This window comes from Anopheles gambiae, chromosome 2 (genome assembly GCF_943734735.2).
Source record: "Anopheles gambiae chromosome 2, idAnoGambNW_F1_1, whole genome shotgun sequence".
Lineage (NCBI taxonomy): Eukaryota > Metazoa > Arthropoda > Insecta > Diptera > Culicidae > Anopheles > Anopheles gambiae.
The window spans coordinates 54,870,520-54,892,564 of NC_064601.1; the positions used below are offsets into that span (position 1 = coordinate 54,870,520).

A 22,045-nucleotide genomic window follows, 5' to 3' on the forward strand; every position below is an offset into this window, starting at 1 on the left:
TTTAAAAATATGCGTATACAATGCATAATGCAATACGAGTACGACCTCAAATTGACGACTGATTTTCAACCCACGCTTCTGTTTCCAATTTTTCGACCTCGAGTTATGCTTGCTGTCACAGATGACGCTCAATCTGTGAATGATTCTGACAGCTACACTGAAGGATGTGATACCTCCCTCCTACTTTCAGAAACAACACACACAACCCGCTGGCCAGTCTGTAACAGCAATTGAGAAATCAATTTCCACACCATGTTGACTCACGTTCACGAATGTTTCCGGATGCACGGATGGTTGTTCCAAGAGAGGGAGTGAAAAAATGTTATCCATATGCTACCTGTTTGTTTGGGTCGATCGACACGCACCCCTGAAGAATGGGGAACACTGATAGAGGAAAAGATGAAGGATGGATCCCACCCGTACGCCCACTCGCAAACGTGACCGATCGTGCGAACGAGAAACCCTTTAATCTCGACCCCAACCAGCACCCTTCATTAATAACGAAATTCATGGCAATGTCAAGTGAAAACAAATACACAACTAGCTGCCACTCTCCATGTGACTGTGCGGCTGCGTCGTTTGGTTTGGTTCATGTTCAAGGGCTACTTATACGTGACCACTTGCCGAATTACAGTGCACAGAGGTGTTTTGTGGTTCAATCAGCCTTTTTCGTATGCTGCTTCAAAATATGTACCAGACACTAGGTTTGGGATACATTATAACCACCTTTCTTCATTATGTATGCTGCATAAAATATGTACCACACCATAGGTTTGGGATGAATTGTAGCCTTCTTTCTTCTTCTATGATGGCCAAAAGTATGATACCTCGGTGTTATTTTGATTTTTTGCACTTCGTATATCGAAAAATAAAAACATTCTAGGCATTTGATATTTGATATGTGAAAAAGGAAATCAATATTTTGATATTCTTGAACTTGTTGGATTAATTCTTCTTCTTCTATTTAGTGTAACGTCCTACGCAGACATGCCGGCCTATACAGTAGAGTTGTGCCTCAAGTACCAGAACTGTACGATTCATTCAATCCATCCTAAAGAACGAACGAGTTACGTTCATCTAATCAACGTTCATCGATTCTTTATAAATCATAATGTACTGAGTTGGTCATCAAAATAACGTCCTTTTTACTTCTTTGGCTCAACAACCGATGTCGGTCAAGGCCTGCCTGTACCTACTTGTGGGCTTGGCTTTCAGTGACTAATTGATTCCCCCCATAGCAGGATAGTCAGTCCTACGTATGTCGGCGCGGTCTATTTGGGGATTGAACCCATGACGGGCATGTTGTTAAGTCGTACAAGTTGACGACTGTACTACGAGACCGGCTAAATAACGTCCTACCCGCCGAAATAACGAACATCTTAGTACGTTAATTACTCCCATACAAATATGAAAGTGAACCGTATGACCAGGACGTTAACGAAAAGAACGACCTATCCGTCGAAATAGTTTTACCTACACCTAGTACGCTAGGTCGTTCATTCCCCTTATACAAATATGAACGTGAACGTGATACACTAATTATGTTCTTCTTGCAAAATAAAACAACAATAAAACAATAAAACATATTTTCTTCAACTGTAATGAACCAATAAATCGCGATTCACGATTACTTCATCTGAATGAAAGAACTAGTTAGTTCACGGTCATGGAAATGAACCGAATTGCCCAAGCCTACTATACAGGCTTTCAAGACTTCATTCATTACCGCACCAGCCGGATAGTCAAAAATCCTTTCTACGGGGAGACAGTCTTATTCTAGGCTTGAACCCATGACGGTCACGAGTCGTACGAGTTGACAACTGTACCACGAAACCGGCCAACTGACTATCCTGCTACGGGGAAATCCATAAGTCACTGATAGCAGGTCACTGATCCCATTAGTGGTATAGGCAGGTCATGTCCAAAGCTGACGCTAAATTAAAAGAAGAAAAATCAACGATACGGGGATCGTACGTAGAATAACTTGTTAGTGAGATAATTCATAAAATAATTGAATGTTTTATAATGGTATAAATGGTCCTCGAAAAAAAGAGTTCTTAAAACAAATGCTCATTACGATATACATCGTGCAATTAAATTTAATTAATCATCAAATCACATTAATTCATCTAGAATAAGTTTAAACATATTTTTGATTTAAAACGTTGAACTAAGTCGGTAAAATGTATGCTCCCATTAGCTGTGGGCCGCGGCACATGAATTTTCAAAGCCAAGTGGTCCGCGTTCCTAAAAAGGATGAAAAGCACTGCTCTATTGTTTGCGGGCCAACACGCAAAAGAGAGAGTCATGTTTTTTTAGTATGGTAAAATAGTGTGTCAATTTCATTCTTTATTATTTTACCCATGTTTATTTTGTTGCTTTTATTGACTTGAAGCAAGCATATTCCTAAACTTGCACTTCCCTTGCACAGTCCCTTGGCTTGCACAGTCCCTTGGCTTCACAATCAAATAAAAAGCTTTTGAAATATACGTAATAAACGTACGACTTATTAACTACCATTTAATTATCTCTATGAACTATAATCAGCATATACCTTTTTCCATTTCACATACAGTCGAAAGAAATTCAAATAAGCTAATGGCTGAAGGATAATAAGACATGAGAGGAGAAACGTCCCATAAAAGCATATCGAATGGAGGAAGCACTACCCCACACACAACTGCATACCACAAAAATTGTGTGGATTTTGCTGATGATTGATGAAAGTTTTCTTTTTCGTTCTCATACGACAAGCTTTCCCCGGGAACCTCTGTCCATTGCTCCCCCAGTACTGGAAAACGGCAAAGAAACCTGTGAGCCTTGAAAGACGAAATCGATCTTGTTCACACCCGTATGTGTCAGAAAGCTTCTTGCAAGCATTGCGGCATCTAGATGTTTTTTTTTCTACACCGACACGTTTACCACCCAAACACCATCATAATAATCACAATTCCCTCTCTCTCTCTCTTTCTTCTGCCTTTTGCGCTCCAAACACGGGAACCAAGGTTTCCGTATTTTGAGGCGAAGGCAAAAAAGATCCAGTCCGCATGGTACCAGCGAGTCGTGCGACTAGTCAAATTCGCTGCTCAGGTGGGCCTCGCAGGCAACGTGAATCACGCAAAAGGCAAATCCTCTTAAACACTGCCAACAATGTACCACCTGCCGACAAAAAACCCTAAGCTTCGTCTCACTCTCCCGCGTTCGTGGCTTCCCGTGTTTTGCTTATTTCTGCTCCACTGCTTTCACGGTAAAACACCATGCCAAAAGGGTCCCTTGCGCGATCCCGCACAGAAGCCGCTGCGTCACAGGCATGAGAAAGGAAATTTGGAAAATATTTTCATATTTTATAAGGCATCTAAATAAATCGATTTCACCCCATACACAGATTGAAGTGGTGGGTATATTTTCGGGACACACATTTGCCTGTAACAGGGATCACCGGTGTAGTAGCTATAGGTAAGGAAGCCACCATCAGCGTCGTACATTCGCTACCAGTTGGTGAGCAAAATGACGAAAAAAGAAGGTAGAAATCAAAGTACTTAACCTTCACGCAGGACTGATTCTACGTCAAACTGCCTAATCCTGATGTCTCTCGCGAGTTCATAAGCTACGGCGAATTGAAACCCAAGGCAAAGGAAGTGGTAGTGACCTATTTGACACATATATTATTTTGCCTCACCACCACTGCTCGGCACGCTTCTCAGCTTACCGTCACACGAATGCCAACAGATCTGCCGCACAGTGAAGATGATTATACGTGGCTATGCATCCGACCGGAACGATGATGAAGTTTTCCACCATGTCAACCTGTGACGACCCCGTGCGAGGTTGAGTGGAAATTCATATTGCTCCTAATGAGCCGTCAGGCAGCTCAACTTTTTCCTCATCTAATCAAAAAAATCCGTTACCTACGCCGGGGTGTATTTACCTCGTTTGCCAAAAATAGTACCAACATTTCCGGTCCGGATCTTACTCCTGACCTTTCGGGTCGTTTCCAGCACCCACACTTCTTGCACCAGTAAGTGAGAGCAGTGTACAAAAAAACCCCAGATCGATACGATACTTTCTCAAGCAAGACACCACGCCATCGCTTGTCGTGTCCCTCAGCTCCACCTTACATACGTACCTGGCACGTTCGCTTAACTTCTCCGGATATACTATGTTGTTATGGTAACAGCAGAAACAGCAGTTGCAGCATGCTGGTGTAAGACCAACGCTCACCCATGCTGGTTTCCTGCATGGCATGAGGTGAGCCATTCCAAGAGCAACTGGAAATCGATCGGCAATCGTACACTATGAGCAAATATTTGAGGCTACTCTTGCCCACGCAAGAGCGTCCCTCAGACAAGAACTCGTGGAGCTCAGACTAGATGGGAGGGAGGTAGAGGAGAGGGTGTTATAAGAGCACAACCTGCGTCTCCATCACCGAACCACCGAATATCAATCTCAATCGCTAGAGGAAACAATCCATACCTTGTATCGAGGCTGGCTCGAACCGTTAGTTGTAAACGGGAAAGGTGGGAATGTACCGGACGGGGGGAACATTTTCAATATCAATATTTCGTCATAACCATCGTTCCGGTGTATCGTTTTTACTTACACCATGCATGATGCCATAAAAGAACAATAGAAGAACGAAAAAACGAACACATCAACCCGTACCGATGGACGATCCTTTTGTGCGAACTTTATGGATGTTTTGCCCAGACGATGTCCTCGTTCATATTCAGCAAGATGGATCCGGGAGTGTGGGACGCATCAGAACCTTTCGCCCTTTCACTCCAACACTAACATAACACAGACACACACACTTTTTTCGACACATAAACACACCGCACCCATTCTGGAGCAGTTGCGGCCGGGGAATAAAAGATAGGCTCGTAAGAGATATTGCCGTCTAATGGGTCTGTATGGGCAGATCGGGACCGTTAGAGGGCGTTCATGGTTCGTTGACAGTCAGCCGAACCGAAGATGGCGTAACTAAGTTCTATTCAAGGGTTGCCCCCTCTCTCACTTTCCGCAAAAGACGCCGGCACCGCTTTCACCAACACTGTTCAGTGGTGCCACCAACATGACCCGTGCATTTGTGCTACGGGTTTTCTCATCCAAATTACACATATAGTTTTGGGCATAGTTTACGCTACATTTTTATCGCAAAATAATGCTTCCCAGCCAATCTGTTAAAGAGAACCATCTATAAAAGCTAGAACATTCTCGATTCTGCTTTGATTGCATTTTTGCTCCAAGCGCTTTAGTACGCTGCTCACTTATAAAAGTACATTGTATGCTCTGTAACGCATCCTCTCACATAAGAGAATTTCATTATATTTTGATACTGTACCATTAATAAACATTCCTTAAACGTTCTGAGTGTGTCTTTGTAGAGAAGATTTTCAGCCCAAAACAAGCACCTACGATCGCGAACGATGCTTTAGACCAGAATAATTGTTCATGGTACAAATTTAATGGATAACTCAAAACATACTACCGATGCTGTCTCATTTCCCCAAACATAACGCATCGTTATGACTTTTAAAGATTCTTTTAGTGAAAATTCAAGGTAAGTTCAAGCAAGAACTAGAAAACACTATTCTTTACGTTGATCCGTGCTTTGGATACTAATCGCACCACATCACGTACCATGTAAGGATAAGGGTAACGACACATAAAAAATTGTTCAACCAGTCATTTTACGCTCTAAGTGTTACAAACCCCGACACGTCATCTCAATGTAGGACAATCACTTTTTTCTACAGCTCACATAAAGCTTTTCAAGTATACATGATGTTGATTTGATGAACATGTTTTCCAGATAAAACTATGAAGCCGTTAGATTAACTTTCTTTTTTTCTTAAGCACTATCAACCAAGTGTCATTGTATCTACTTCCTGCCCATTTTGGTGCCCTCTCGGAAGGTGGATCTAATTTCGTGGAAAATATGATGGCTCACTAATTAGTGGCCACTGGCCAGTGAACTATTGGCATTGATTCAACGATCGGATCGCGTGTAAGCGACACATTCGCAGCTTGTTAATCTGGTCACTTGAATGTAACACACGCGCCCCGGACACGCTCCGTTCTACCCCCGGGCGGCAGTGACGGCGGCCATGGTAGCCCGCTGCCACCAGGATACATGTGATTAACATATCGCGCTACAGATTATTTCCATCCCTTCCTGCGTTCTTCCCGACTGGCATAGGGTACAACACAGAAAAAACACCGCCAACACGCCTGTTCGTTTCTGGAACCAGTGGAATGCGCCATAGGTCGCGGGTTGTTTTACCCCTGAAGCTACCACAGTGAATGCCCATTTGCATAGTGATTGGGGTTGTGCGAGTGCGAGTGGTGTATATTAATTAGAAACGCACCCGTACGTGCAGCTGGGAAAGGGAGCTCGAGCGTGCTACTTTCCGTGTTCAAAACGAAATGGAAATGGTTTTATTAACCGCGGTAACAGTAACAGGCTTTTGGGGGTAAGAGATAAAAAAGCCACAATCAAATCACCGTTCGAAATGATTGCCGAATTTCATGATTTGATTTAATATACGTGTTGCCCGATCGAAATATATTAAACATGTGGTAAACATTGTGTTCAATTCTGTGGGATGCAAACGGCTTTCTCTTGCAAAGCCCTTGATTATCTTGAGTTGGCTATGGTCTTACTGCCTATTCCTTCCTTTTACAACACACGAGGATGATGCGTTTATTTTTCAATACCAGTATTTTGCATTCATCATTCTACTTTGGCTAATTTATTTAAATCCACCCAAGCTATTCTACTGGTCTCATCTGCTACCGATCAAATGCTTCGCTAAATATTTCAATAATCGGATTACCCTCAATATGCAAATAGGTAGACAGGATTTCATAGACCTTCCTCCATGTAGACCATCCTCAACGCTACAATTTTTTTATATCGATGGGGTAAATCGATGTGTGTGTGTGTGTGTGTGTGTGCTTCTGTGTGTATATTGACGCTTTGCGTCATAGTAAATGGAGATCAGCCGATTTTAAACCTTCTTAAATGTAAACACATTTCCATACAAAATTGAGATTCTTGTTACAAACCGTCGCTAATATCACCTTTTCTATGCCACTCTTGGCACTGGAGAGGTTAAACAATTTTAAATTCGTTTTCCTCTATCCTTTATTTGTAGATAGCCACACGAAAAAGTACCTTACTAGAAACATGAAATGGATACGGAAATGAAACCAATTCACAACAGACGAGCATTTTTACGCTTTTCTTTTTTGTTTCCTTACTACGTAGAATGTGTCAAAGGGACACAAATGGTAAAATTATTCTATTCAGCTTTCGGTACGTTTCATAATTGCTTTCATCTGGTCTCCATATCCAAAGTGGCACCAACGAGCCTTTGTCCTGTCGAATGTCGAAAAAAGCGTCATCTCTCCACTTTCCTCTCTGCGTTTTGTCGCCCACAGCTCAATCGCTGCCAACATGCCTCTCTCTCTCTCCCCCCCCTCTCTCTTTCTCTCTCTCTCTTTCTCTCTCTCTCTCTCTCTCTATCTCTCTCTCTTTCTCTCGCTCTCTTTTCGTTTTCTAAAGTAATACTATATATTTTTCATCAACATATTCTACCTTTTTCTCTGTAGAGGATTCATAATAAAACGGTTGAATCGGGCAGTACCGATGGCAACGGAACGGCTGGAAATTAATTATCCCGGAACAATTCCCGGAATGAGCTTCCACAGCTGTAAAGATGAGTTTGTGCATGAATAGAGCATCTGTGTGTGTGTCTGTCTGTAAGTATAACCGGAGCTTATCGATTATGTCCACCCAACCTTTTGTCGAGCATCATAGCGCATAGAGACAGAAAGGACACTGACCGAACGACACTTACTAGGATTTTTTCGTACGGTAAGAGGAAAAAAATCCGAGAGCCCGCAAGGCCCCCTGAGGTATGCCCTCGATTCGAAAATTAGAGTAAAATTATGGGTGTGACGGAGATGAACGGTAGCGTTTATGGATGAGAGAAAGAAGCAAATATCCTGCCCTGACTGAAGATAGAAAAAAGAGAAAAGGACAAAATGCCTTGACAGAAGATTTTAATTTTAGATCAATGCCCTGCTAGAAAACCTCCTCCCTTTCCCTTATTCATCGAGCCAGGAAAATCGGAATGTGTTCCTCCTATCCTGTGGTAGGAAGGTGCAGTGAGTGATTGTGAAGCCCTTGGAGCATGATGGTTCCAGTTCCGGATGTCCGGTTGGTACTTCAATACACTAAGGGGCGGTTTACGCTTCACCAAACCCGATGAGACTGTCTAATGAACCGAGAAATTCAATCCATAAAATAAAGTGGTCTCGCCGTGGTGTTTTTACCCGCTTCCTCCGTGGCCACAGATTGCCCTGCCTGGGGGGCAGATTAAAACGGCAGGGAAACAGGAAATGAGAAGCGTCCGATCGAAAGGATGTGCCTTGATTAGATAAAGCAAGACCAGATGACGAGTCCGTGCCCGATGCAATTGATGCGACTCCGGGACACAGTACCGGGCCGGTTCCGTTCAACTTCCGGACCAAAGCAAGATAGCGAGAAGGAGAGATCATGCATAAATACATACCGATTGGGTCAATCTGGGCGCCGGTGATTTTCTTCAGCAAATTTCAACGCTTACACAGCCCAACCGCACCGCAGTAATGGTAATGGGTATGGTTCACGGCCAGCCCACACCAATACTAACGGCTTCGCCTACCGACACTAATCGACTCGAATCGATCGATCCGTAAAGAAACATGGGACCGTAATCAATCAGTTGGAAAATGATCCTCCAACCACGCTGCAACTGGTGCGGCCAACAGCTAATAGCGAACCTACGTATACGTGTGTGTGTGTCTTTTTTGTTATTTATCTCCCCCATTACTTTTTTTATTCTTAAGCTCCTAAACTGTAAGCGTAATAAACCGGACAGCAGCATGTTGCTTTTAAACACTGGTTTGCTGGTCTATGTCCTCCTCGGTCCTGGACCTTTTAAAGCTGGCCTTTAAAGCGAATCAACGTGAAACGGGCAGAAAATGGGTTTCTTCTCTAGGGCTTTATCCCCGCAAAAGCATTCCGAGGGAGTTTTATTCGTGCTTTTGTTACCTTGCTCTATACCTCACGGAGCAATATTTCTTCTCGACCGAGAGCCCCCGCACCAAACGAAGACAGGGGTTGCCTGTAATGCTACCCCCTGAATGCTAATCAAATTTTGCTTAGCTACGCAAACGAACCGAAGCTTCCTCGCTCGTCTCGTACCCTTCGGGGCAGGGCTTTTCTTTTAGTTCTCGCGCTTTTTTTTTGCTTTGTTTTCAACCACAAAACTTTTCACTCACAAGGTGGGCCTGAGCTCCGACCAAAATCACCATCAGACACACACACACACAGACACAAACAAACACGCTCACAACCAGCAACATTTGCGGTGTTTCTTTCCCGCTTACACCGGAGGCCATTTCAAACGGTGTGCAAAGGTTTTCTTTTCGCACAAAGTATTTTTTATTTCCTTTTCCCTGACACCTCCCACAATCCCACTCCCCCCATTTCCTACTTCGCCTTTTCCCATCCTAGATGTCATCAGTTAAGGGAGGCGCTTCACACCGCGATCCCGAACGCGTTCCCTACGGTTCCAGCAAAGGTAAACGAGCAACGCATACACAAACAAACATAACCACCCTGCCAGTGCCATGAAAACTCCAAGCCTCCAAACCACATTAGTGGGTGCGGAGAAGGAGGGTTGTTGCAAACAAAAAAAACGCAGCATAAAACAAAAGCGCACAAGGCACCATGGTACAACCATCCGCACGAGATAGCGAGATGGGAACACGCTCGTGGAAACTCTCGATAATGTTCCCCAAACTGCGGGTGCGAGGTCGCTTACAGGCGTGGAAAACGCATAGGAAAACTCAACAAAAATTCACGTGCACAGTCGCGCAAAACCAGCCGGGATGAATACGGACCGACCAATCGTCCGTTGCAGATAAACCGTAGCGCTTATCGAGCTTGTACGGTGGGTTGGCGAGGCAGCAGGCTGGAGTGCTGGTGTAAAAATTGCTTCCATGGCGTTTTCATGTTTTCTGCTTTTGCTCTCTCCGTTGTGGCGCTTTTTCATCAAGCGTTCAACATTCTCGTCGGTAGGGAAATTATCAAACAGCTAGCGACAGCGTTTGATATTAAAAACCCGAAAGTGAAGTGCGGATGCGTGCTTTGTTAAAAACCGGTGTAGCGCACACCGCGTTACACAAATTTTTACAAATTAGCATGTGGTAAATTTTCTCCATCACACACACACACAAACACACACAAGCTTGTCTGTCTGTCCTGATCCGCCGCAAGAAAGAGGGACATTTCTCGGTTCCCTTTTGGGAGCGGTAGCAAATACGACGATAATTTCACACCAGCGACTCCGAGGCGACTCTAGCGTGGGCCACATGGATGAAAACGCCCTAGGCATCCATTAACGAATTCAATTTGTTTTCATTTACAGCACACAAGCATCCTGGCCCACACGCGGTTCCTTTAAAGGCGCAGCAATAAAGAATCAGGATGATCAGCACAAACACACAAAAATATAAACGACGCATGGCGCTTTCATACTGCAACGCTTTAATAAACGCCGAAAGGATAGAGTATTGGTAAGAATCAGCACATGGAGGGTATTTCTAAATATAAAAACTTTATCCCCTTGATGCTCTTTTCGCGCCGAAAATTCTTCAGCCACTGTCTGCTGTCGACTAAATAGCTAACTCCCTTTAATAGACTTTCGCTGCGTGCAAGCTGAGAGCCGAGTGTCTCCGCGGTTGAAAGTTCATAAAATTTCACAAATTTACCACCAGACGCGTGACTGCCATTTTCCCTACAACAACGACAGCAGCAAGGCGAGCAAGCAGGCGACTTGTTTAGAATAGACACTTTTTATCGAGTTTTCTCCCCCACCCTCGACGCTTGACATAAGTTTCGAGCGAAACTTTTTGTTTTGTTCTTGTATTTTTGCTAGCTGGTCTCCTGTCTTCCTTGAACCAACCACCACTCCCACCTGGCCGATGTCGAGTGGTTTGAAATTACTAGGTGGGGGGTTAAAGATTGAAATGGAACGCTAGCAAGCGACATCAACTTCGTTTGATGTTCGAGCCCAGTGCTTGTACAAAGCCGCTACTGATAGAAGTAAAATGATACGGTTGAAATTTTTATCAGTCATTTTCGAGCCAGATCGGACTATTCAAGAAAAACGAGAATGGACCGGAATCGGGAAGAACAAAACAAACCCCTTTTAGAGGCATATGTTTTTAAACCAACAAAACCCATTATAAAATATGACTTTAATATAACTCTATTTGGATCTCGTATCCCTACTTATTGTGCAGCATCTATTTATGTTCTTTATATTTATTTAATCATTGACAAACTTTTTGAAAACAATAAACCATAAAAGATTTTTCTGGACGTCAAACAGCCTTTCAGTTCAGTGCTGTTTTCACAACTAACAAATCAATTAAGCAATGGATCGACCCGATGCTCAAGCACCATCATTATCAACCAACCCATATTCTTTGATCTGTTCGGTAACAAATTTCCTGGGAATCTTCTTAGAACGAGCAAAGAGCAAAGAGCAAAACACGATCGATGTCTCACCAAACCAGCGCCAGCAGTCAGTGAAGAAATCAACTTCAAATGGGCACGCCAATAAATTAGGCACATCATTTACCTTTTCCGAGTGAACGCCATTCGCCATCACAGTTCCGCTGCTAGAGATGCTGCTTGGCGCGCACGGATGCGCTCGGCACAAATTATGTCCCCCAGTGGAGCACAGCAGCATCTCGTTCGGAAGTACTGCTGCTACACTTCTGCCACACTCAACACTCGAACATTTCTGCTGCAGCACATTTCGCTTTCGTTTTTATCTTTACACGCATGTTTCTTCCATCGAACACATCGAACTTACAGCTCAATAACGAGCAAGATTTTCGCGTTCGTCTCACTGTACTTGAACGAATGTACTTTAACGAAATGGTGATGGTTGGAAGAGAATAACAAAAAATACACAATATAACTAACCCACTAACAGCTGAGTTTGGGTCACCTGTGGATCACTTTAGAAACCGATTAGTATTTAACTGACTGGCTGGCTGCTGGCTATCGTTTCGACAGATTCGTACCAATCCATCGTTGGAGCAAACACCGATTTGTTCGTTTCACATCCTGTGCCATTCATTGATATCGATCCGATGCCTCTTGACCGACCAAACGCTCTTATTTCAGAGGTTTTTTGCTACAGCTGGCTTCGCCTAAAAGGCGATGTGGGCGACGATGATCGACGTTCTAATGGGCTTTTCACGTAACGTCTGCGTTAGCGAACGTTTGGTATGGATTGTTAAGATTTTTTCGAAGACTCAAAACGCACCAGCGTTTCTTTTCCTCCATAACTTTCCCATTCGCAGCGAGCACAAGCTACAGCCTCAAAATAGAAAGACCCAAATCCATGATGAGGCCCTTGGACTAACTTTTACCCTGTGGGAATGAGGAAAAGTGCAAAACCAGACTGGAGTGCTGGTTTAAAAAAAAAACAGAAGTCTTTCAAGAACGTCGTCTCGGACAGCTACGACGAATGGTTTTGCTTTCCAACCAGCTCGCTGATTTCACAGGATGTGGAAAACGGGTGCTTTTGTGTCCCTCTGCTAGATTTCCGTTTTAGCTGCCTTTGTACGGCATGGTTAGTGATTCGTTTGTGTTGGTTTACTTTTTTCATCCATTGAAAGACTTCTTTGTTTTGCTTTTGCACCTTAAAACAGTGTGAAATACAGCACGGCACCCATAAACCATTGCCCCATGAAGTGAGTTCGTTAAGGACCGCTCTTAAAAACAAACCACAAACGAACCATCGCTGAACAACAACGGAAAACAATCGATTTCCTCGCCATGGAAAGGAAAACCGTCAAAACCGCAGGATTGTATTGTAGGGCCTATTTTTATTTATTTCTTTTTTTGTGTGTGAGCTTTTACTTTGAATGATAACTGCCGTTGACAAAATGCCACGGCGAGATCTCCGTCTGTTTTCGCTATTGATTGGTGAAATTTTCAAACGCTTCTCCAACAAACCACAAACACGCCCCAAACATAACCCATGCGCTTATCTTCATCGATCGGAAGACACCTCGCTTTTCTTTACATCGGTTTCCTTCCTCGCTGTTAGCGGCGGTGCCAACCGTAATGGAAAAGGGACATTCGGAGAATGCTGAATGATCCTTAACGAGAGAATCATTGTTCCAAAAGCTGCTTCAATACCCCTTCACTTCATTCCTCAGCTGGACGGGCGTGGGCTGCCAAATCCGCACACCCTACCCTTGCAGCATCCGTCTTGACGAATCCATCCCCCTCTCCACCCTATGATGTACTTCAAATGCGGCCACACCACAAAATGGGCGCTAAAAACTAAGCGGAAACCGCAAGATGAAGTGCCCAAATGGAAACTGTCAGTTCATTTCCTGAATCTCCACGACACACACACACCATCGAGCTGGCTGGCTGGAGCTGGGTGTCACACGGAGGTGTGTTTCCGCGGTAGATGATTTCAGTCGGCGTTTGTGTGTCGGTGTAGGTTTGTCGCGTCCCACGTAGGTGGGAGCAGTTCCGTTGCGGAAATTTATTGTTTGTTTCCGCGTTTCAAGTGTTTTTATTTTCCCCATCAATCGTTTTTTTCCCGTTACTGACGCGTTCAAATAGCGCTAGAGTAAGTGTGGATTTCTTTTTTTTTTCAGCCATTGTTTTGCTGGATGTTGGGTTTTTTTTGTCTGTGCCCTTTATCCTACTGTTCACCAGACCACCAGCTATCACATTTTCCCACCAAACCAACCTTGACGCAGACAGCATAGACCATTCCGGTCCGTGCCAAAGGATATACGACCAACCATCGAGGATTATTGGGTTATTGTTTTTCTCCTTCGATAAGCCCTTTGCTCCCGGACCTTTGCTGGCTGCGGGGTGGCTTCCAGTTCTAGCACACGGGGAACTGGGGCAGAATTTTCGCTCAACTGACGAATTTCTGAGCACGGTGCGGTTTTATCTTGTTTTCTTTTTATTTCTATTCGACCGTTTCCCACAATCCACCCACAAGGGTTGGAAGCAGTTGGAAAAGAAGGTTAGTGACAAAATTGGAAACACCCGACTCGCAAAACACACTTCTCGTTCTACCGTTTACCCATAAATGGTCCCAAATTTGACGCATTTGAATATATTAAAAGCTGTCACGATGGTCCGGAGCCTAACAGCATTTTCTAGGAAAACGCACTTTCCACCAAACAGCAACAGCTGTAAACGAACAGCCGTTGGCCATCGAAGGCAACTTTTCAGGGTCGACGTTCAATTGCACAACTTTTACCTTTTTGGAGCTTTGGTTTTTGTCCGTTATTCCGACTTATTTTCATTCACAGTTTGGCCAATTTTCATTCTCATTCTTGGAAAACATGATTTTCGATCGCTAGTTAACATTTGCTGTTGGAACACTTGTCTAGTAGGTTACAAAAACTTGTTTTTTCGATTACCGATTGCATCACGTTTTAAACTGTATTCCATTTTTGAGCATTCGTTTTGCCACGTTTTTTCCGAATCTTTTGTAGCGCCAGTGGATGTACAGTTTCATTTTTGCAACCATTCTGTTCTACTGTTAAGCGCTGCTTTGTCATCAAGACAGATGTTGGGTTTTTAACGAAAAACTTTACCATAAATAGTCGTATAGCTGAACGGCACACTTGCACATACAGTGCCGCGCGTAATTACGCACGTACGAAAATTACGCCCTCCATGTACCCATCCCCAGGTTGGCGAACGAACACGAGACTTTTAGCCCCAGCTCCACGGATAACGGAGATGAGTGGGATGGTGATGAGCCTGTGATGGCATCTCCACGCCAAGTTCGCCAAGTTTCAAGGGTCATTCATGGCGAAAGCATGTAGCCCGTACGTCCATCTGGTAGCCCGCCGCACCCTCGCCAATCGACGGTTTGGTCTGCTTGCGCTCCCGCCTGACCCATTACATAATACATAATTGAAACCGTCCCATTTCGCATCTGCTTTTGCCGGCATTTCATGAGTAGCGCGCATCCACCCGAGCTTTCCGCGTTTGAGTGGCTACACTACACTGCGTCACGGATTTCCCCGGGCTGGTACTGTTAGTCGGCACCCGTTATCCCACCAGTCGACCATTTTGTGCCCATCATCGTCACGCTATTCAGCCACCGATTTTTCTTTGTGTTGCAGCATTTTATTGTGTCATCTTCATTAGACACACGTTTCTTCCTTAACATTGTGCTGGTGTTGTCGATGTTGCCTTGTTCTACACAGTTTACTAGCTTGTGTGCTTGTGGTGTGTTTTCCACTACTTTGTCGCTTAGATGAGCTTCATTATTTATTCCAACCCCTGCATTTTACTGTTGCTGTTGCAACGACGTTTCCTCACCCAACGATTATCTATTCATCACATGTTTAAGCGCTTATGAAAGCGACACATTTTAATTCCATCTCACAAGACGTTCCAGCACGCGTTTTACTCATACACAGATTGATTTTTCTTCATTATTTTGCACACTAAAAACACATTCCATTAAACACAGCGTGCGATTGTGACTATTATAAAGTGCACCCAAAAAACCCCTATGAAACATAACACTTTCACCAGTAAGCACTAAGTGCGTTTTGCGTGAACATTTTCACCGCGCAACGCCCCCATCGCTATTAAACACTTTTAGGTTTAGATTTCTTCTCAATCGTTACATTTTGCAATCGCCCGCTTACCACCGATAACTACGCGCACGAGAACGTCAACCGTCTTGACGAACGAACGGATCGAATCGAATACTCCCAGAGCGAGCAGAACGTGTTCGAACGGACTCTGGTCGAACCGACGACTGACTGACTGACTGACTGCGCGAATGTGCTTGTTGCCCGCTTTGGCAATGATCTTGCTTGCAGGGTCGGGTTTTCCACCTGCCCTTTCTGAGTGCTCGCCCGCCCGAGAAAGGAAGAATGACGAGAAGCGAAGGGGAAGTGTTCGGCTTACGACGGCCGGATTCGGGATTCGTTCACTTCTGCCGGGAGACAGGCTGGCTGGCATGGTTTCCTTGCACAGGGATGGTTTCGCTTTTTGCATGGTAAATTTCGGGATTGTCCTCGAGCTTCATGAACCGAACCGAAGCTTGAACGAACGAGCTTCGGCAACCAATGAACCTACCGAACGAGCTCCAATGAATACACCGATGAACATCCCTGCTCCTTGTGCCGCTAGGTCTCTGGCGTAAACGGTTCATTTTGGAACTTTTCGAACGAAGCTCACATATAAGCAGATAGAAGCACAGTGGAGGGCCCCTTTTCGAATCAACCAAACGAACAAAACAACAGTCAAAGCGCAACACGTAGCCCTAACCCTCTAGGGAACGCTGCTACATTGGTCGCACAGACTCCCAGACGCTGGAACAGGACGGCAAGCGAACATCCTTAGTATCCACAACGTAACGGGTGCTGCAGCTGTGGCCATTTTCGAAGATGAATTCCATTGATTGATGCGCCCGACTTGTGGTGTGGGGTGTGTGGGTGTACTCATTTCAACGCGGTGCGCTGCCTATTTGTTGACAATTCCCGCACCATTTTCTGCACGGTCCAGTTCGAAAGCTTCCGGTGGGCGGAAGACCCCCAAGTTTATCCCACTGCTTCAGCATGTTGTTTTCGCCGCGCAGCATTGTGGGACAAAAAAAAACACGTCCACTATGTACAAAAGTAGATGGATGGATAAATAGCGCCCTTTAAGGTGGGTAAACCAGTTTATGACTTGAGCAAACCGGCGAATGGTGCTTGTAATGGAGACGCCTTGTTGCTCGTAAATCTATTGCGTTTATTTTTGTTTAAAGCACCACACGCCGGGCTTTCTATCATATTTTTTACTGAAAATTGGGATTAAATAAGAATAAGTCATTTGAATTATCAATATGCAATAGTCCATGACATTATTGCATCTTCACTTTACTTCGCAGTGTTTTATTCCATCTATTGTCAAATCAATAACGACTTTAAAATGACCATGGCGTACCACACTATTAAATGCAATCATGTTTTTCTTTTCCTTTTGTATTGTTCGATTTACGCAGTAAATCCTACTATGTGTAAAAATTAACTCACTGAAAGCCAAGCCCACTAGTGATAGGCAGGCCTTGGCCGAAAGCGGTTGTTGTGCCAAAGAAAAAGAAGAAGATTGTGCGAATTATCATTATGTGTAGCAGTAGGAAATCTCATCATCAAATTTAATGTTCAGTGATTTGAAATCCTCTTAGATTTTTTTTATTTACAAATCTGCTAAAGCTTTCAATCTACCAAATCTCCACTAACCAGCTTTTCAAAAACACTCTGGAATCAACAGAAAAAATAAACAAACATCCACTTTGTCCTTCCGTGTACAAGAAATAGAAACAGATTAAATTAAACATCGATCACTCTGACACGTTTACAGTAAAAGCACAAACAACAACAAAACGTAGAAAAAACACCTTCACGGATCAACAGCTCAGCCTCGCAAAGTCACGGGGCTTTGTTTTTCAGCTCTCTGGATCGAAAACCCCACCCATACCTACCGTCTAATCGTACCTAATCCTGGTCAATCTAGCCCCACTCCTGGAATTCGTCAACTTTTTTTATCCCGGACAACGACCGGGAAAAGAAATAAGCTTTTCTTTTCCTCGGCATGATTTACCGAAAGAAAGAGTACACAAGAATGAGAGATACAAAGAGAGAAAAGGAGAGAGAGAGAAAACACAACAAACTCATTGATTATTGCTAATGTCAAAACAAAGACTCAAAAACAACAACTCATCGTCATTGCTGGTACTGTCGCGGTTGTTGCATAGATGGTAGCACAAATCCCGTCCAGTGGTCGACCGGATCCTGGAAAAAGAATAACTGGACTTCAGAAACCTGCACTACTAGCGAATACATCCCCAATACACCTACAAAAGGACTGCCCCATATGTACGAAAGGTGGTGCTGGGAACAACATGCTGTACGAACAAACCATCCAGCAGCCCTTGTGCCACGTCACTAGACTGATGATTATCGATCCCTGCAAGCTGATGAAGTGCTACCGTGGCTACCTCTACTGCTGCTGCCACTGGAAAAATATCCCCATCATCCATCATTTCCCTTCAATTCAAAAGTAAGGGAGCTAGAGGCGTACCGCCGATGGGAGGATACGGTTGGCCTTGCCAGCCTTTCTTACTGCGGGAAAATGTTGACGACGCTCGGCCATCAGCACTTGAACTTCAGCACACACGCACAAACACACACATGCGCGTGCTCTTACTTCTCGCCTCTCATTCACCTACCCTAATTCAATTCAACTACTACTTCTCAACGCTTCACACTGTCCACTATTCTACCCTGTCTCGTCTATTCATTCTCCTAGGAAGCGCATTGCAAACTCCTATTCCCCCGGAATGCAGTACCGCCGCTCCCTCGCTATGCCAATCGTTTATGTTAGTCGCAGCAGTAACGGGAACTACTGAACGCTGCGATGGGCAAGGAGAAGAAATTCCCACACAAAACAACATGGCACAACAAAAGGGGTTGGCATGCTTCTCCTTCATCGCTGAAATAATATTGATAGCACCAATCAAGCGTGTCCCGCCGTCGAACCTTATGCGAAGCTTTATCGTGGTGATGTTGGTGGTGATGGTGGTGGTGGTGGTAAAACCATTACACGATGGAAGGAGTGAATCTGAGGCGAACACACCAGCAAGCGACCGGAATAAGACAGATGATGATGATGACGGTGATGAAATAGCGAAAATTGCCGCGGAACCATGCGCCCAAAACCCTCTCCGTTAAAGGACACCCAAAGCGTTGCACACCGCAAGCAGGCTGCCGCTGAAGCTTTGACGGATGCACGGGACAATCCCAAACGAGACCATCACAAACCGTCTGCTACAGGTTCAAAAACCCACTGCACGATACAGGAAGAAGAATAAGCAGAGGAAGAGAATCACACCGATCGATACAACTGATTACTTAAGAGATTTGGAATGTTTTTCTATTTTTCATCCACCGTTCCGTCCACCGACGGAATCGCAGTGGCCTTTCAATAGCGCAACGTACGCAACCCATTACATCTGTATGTGCTTGCTTCTTCTTCGCTTCATCTTGTACAACAACCTGCAATAAGTGAAGTGGTGGGCGGGTAGTTTCATCCTTTTGTAGAGGCAAACGTCTGAACGACCGAGATGATGTATGAACCCGCTCTGTCACATGGAAAATCATCCTTCGCCGTTCGGCACACAAGAACAAGCGCAGCCTTACTGGACGATTGCTCAGCATCCATGACTCTTGTCCCGCCTCGTGGCACAACGCCCTGTCTGCCACCAATATGCTAACCCGCAGCCTGTGTGTTTTAGGCCAAAATTTCACTCCAGCCGGGGTGGCCCTTCGCCGCACGCGAACTCGACGCGTTGATGCCAGTGACAATGATGATGATTAATGGATGGTCATTTGTAATAAAATTAAGTCTTCTATTTTAGATCTCACGCTGCGTTCCTCCTCCCAGTCACCTACCTGGATGCCGGATCAAATGTGCGATGGTAAATGTGTGCAAAGGCAATACATGGGAAGCGGGCATGAAACTTGTTGAACTTGGTGTACAAGCTTCAAAGCGACCGATCCATCAGCCAGCCATATACACGATTGTTCGTCCCATGGCCTTCAGTTTGTGCTTGGGAAGAGATGTGAATCAATGCTAAGGTTAAATCGATAATTACAGCTCGGTATCATAAAGGTCAAACGGTGATTCTTTGGCATTTGTTGTGATAAGCGATTTAATTTGAGATATGCCATAAGTTTACAGTAAAGCACAGAATTACTATACGTTACAAAGTAACGATACAAAATGCAACATTTTAATTTCTCATACCTAAAGCAAATTATTACATCTTATATTACCTTGTTAATAGTTTCAAGAAATATTCAGCATTTTATATCATAAGTTTTTTAAGCAAACAACAACTTGATACTTTTTTCACATCTTTCATCAGTTATCTGTTAGCAGCCGATTAAATAATGTTCAAATTAAGCATCGATGGTTCAAGCATTTAGCTAGCTTAGTATATTTCAAGACATCAATTCCCCTGTATCGCACATACCGCCACACAAATTACGAGTCAAAACATTTGACATTCTATTCGCACAATCTTTGCAACACGTCTCGAGTTCATTATCACCATTATCGCACTTACAACACGCAGTACGACATGCCGCCGAGGCACGACAATTTCCGCCAATCGAACAGATTTACTGTAGCCCAAGTACAAAATGCTTCCAGCTAGTTATTTCAGCTGCAACTCAACTGGAAGACGATCTCAAGCACGGCTTAAGCCACTCGCCCGGCTGGTCGAATCAATTCTAAGAAATACACTCCATTGCCAAGTGGCAACGACCGAAATCTTGATGTTGCCTATCGTAGAACAGAAAGTCATCAAATTAAGCTAATGACACAGCTATTATCGTGCCGCTCAGCTTTCCAGCTTCGTGGTCAATGTCGCTGGGGTTTTTTTTTTGTTGTATAAGTATCAATGCTTGAAGATTCAAGCAAGACGAACATGGGAAAAATCTGTGCCTCTTGTACTGTTGTATTCTGTCTCTTCTTCTTGTTTTATGTTGCGGAAAAATATACGATCGATATGAAAATAACAACTACATGCTTAGTACAGATTCGCATACATACGAGTGTAGAACGTGTGTTGACAAAATGCGCAACATGTTACTATATTCCATCCACACATACGCGCCAGCTCTTGCTGCAATCTCCCTAATATGCATGGCAAATCGATGAGAATTAAATACTATGCAAGAACTATTACGGGCCTTTATTTTATTTTATTTTTATTCCGCAGGGACGGCTTTGCCGTATTGCTTACAATTAGAGCACATATAAATTCTGCGCATGCAGCGCTTTAATCCATGACTGTTGCGAGACATGTCCTTCTCGCAGTTTTAGGAGGGCATCATTCACGGGCCTTTATGATCCCTGTTATTTTTTCACCGCCTGAAACTACAATTGTGATTCAATCTGTCTGTGTAAAGCCTATTATACGATAAAATATGAAGAATACTTTTGACTTTGCTGGTAGTAGTACTAGTAGTAGTAGTATTTGTTTATTGAATAATTACATTATTGCGCGTATCGCACTTTTCCTACAATTTATAATGGGTCCGTAATTTTAGACTCTCCTCATTGTTCTTTAATATTCGTTATATATAACCTTGTTGGAGTTCTATTTTGCTAATTCTAGGAATGTTTTTTTGGGTGATAGTGGGAAAATTATCACAAAAACCCACTGAAAAGTTTTATGTAAGGTAGTAGTACTAACATTAATAAGGCGTTCTATATTTATTTCAAGTAATTATAACAGTAAGAAATGATGTGTTATTCGTTTACCGTTTTCGATGTATTATATACTAAGATTAGATATAATGTCACACATTCGCCATTGCAAACAATGATAAGTAATTTGACAAAACCTAAACGGGCATTTCCGTGTAACTTTCGTATATTGTGCTGAACTAGAGTAATTTGTTCGCCTGTTGCTCGTGATTTTTGTACGGTAGTCTAGAGACAATGTTAATAGTTAGGCCAGGAAGAAAAATAAGAAGTACTTTGAAGATAATAAGAGAAGGATGATGAAGATAACTCCAACTTCTTACGTCAACATAGTTGAGGCCGGTCTGGTGGTGCAGCCATCAACTCGTACGACTTAACAAACATGCCCGTCTCATGGGTTCAAACCCCGAATGGACGTAATACGTAGGCTAATCCCAGTAGTGGCACAGGCAGGCCTTGACCGACAACAAGCCAAAAGACCATGCTTGAGAAGGATTTAATAATTCTTGAGATATTATTACTTATATTGTATGTTAAAAAAAAGAAGAATCTAGAAACGTTGTCTCGACTCAATTATTGTAGTTCGCAGCATAATTCGTATCAAAAGCTGCAAGCTGATTAAAACATTTTGCTTTAAATTAAGTGGAC

The 22,045-nt window shown here is 43.7% G+C and overlaps 1 protein-coding gene across 3 annotated transcripts in view; it reads right to left on the bottom strand.

The window, feature by feature from the left end:
* The window catches only part of LOC1274598 (dopamine D2-like receptor), a 130,623-nt gene extending 114,730 nt beyond the window's left edge, over positions 1 to 15,893 (bottom strand). For all 3 annotated transcript variants that reach the window (XM_061643934.1, XM_061643933.1, XM_061643931.1), the window contains exon 1: positions 15,781 to 15,893. The gene's annotated coding sequence lies outside the window, so the exon portion shown is untranslated. The remainder of the gene's footprint in view (positions 1 to 15,780) is intronic.
* Positions 15,894 to 22,045: the final 6,152 nt, after the last annotated feature.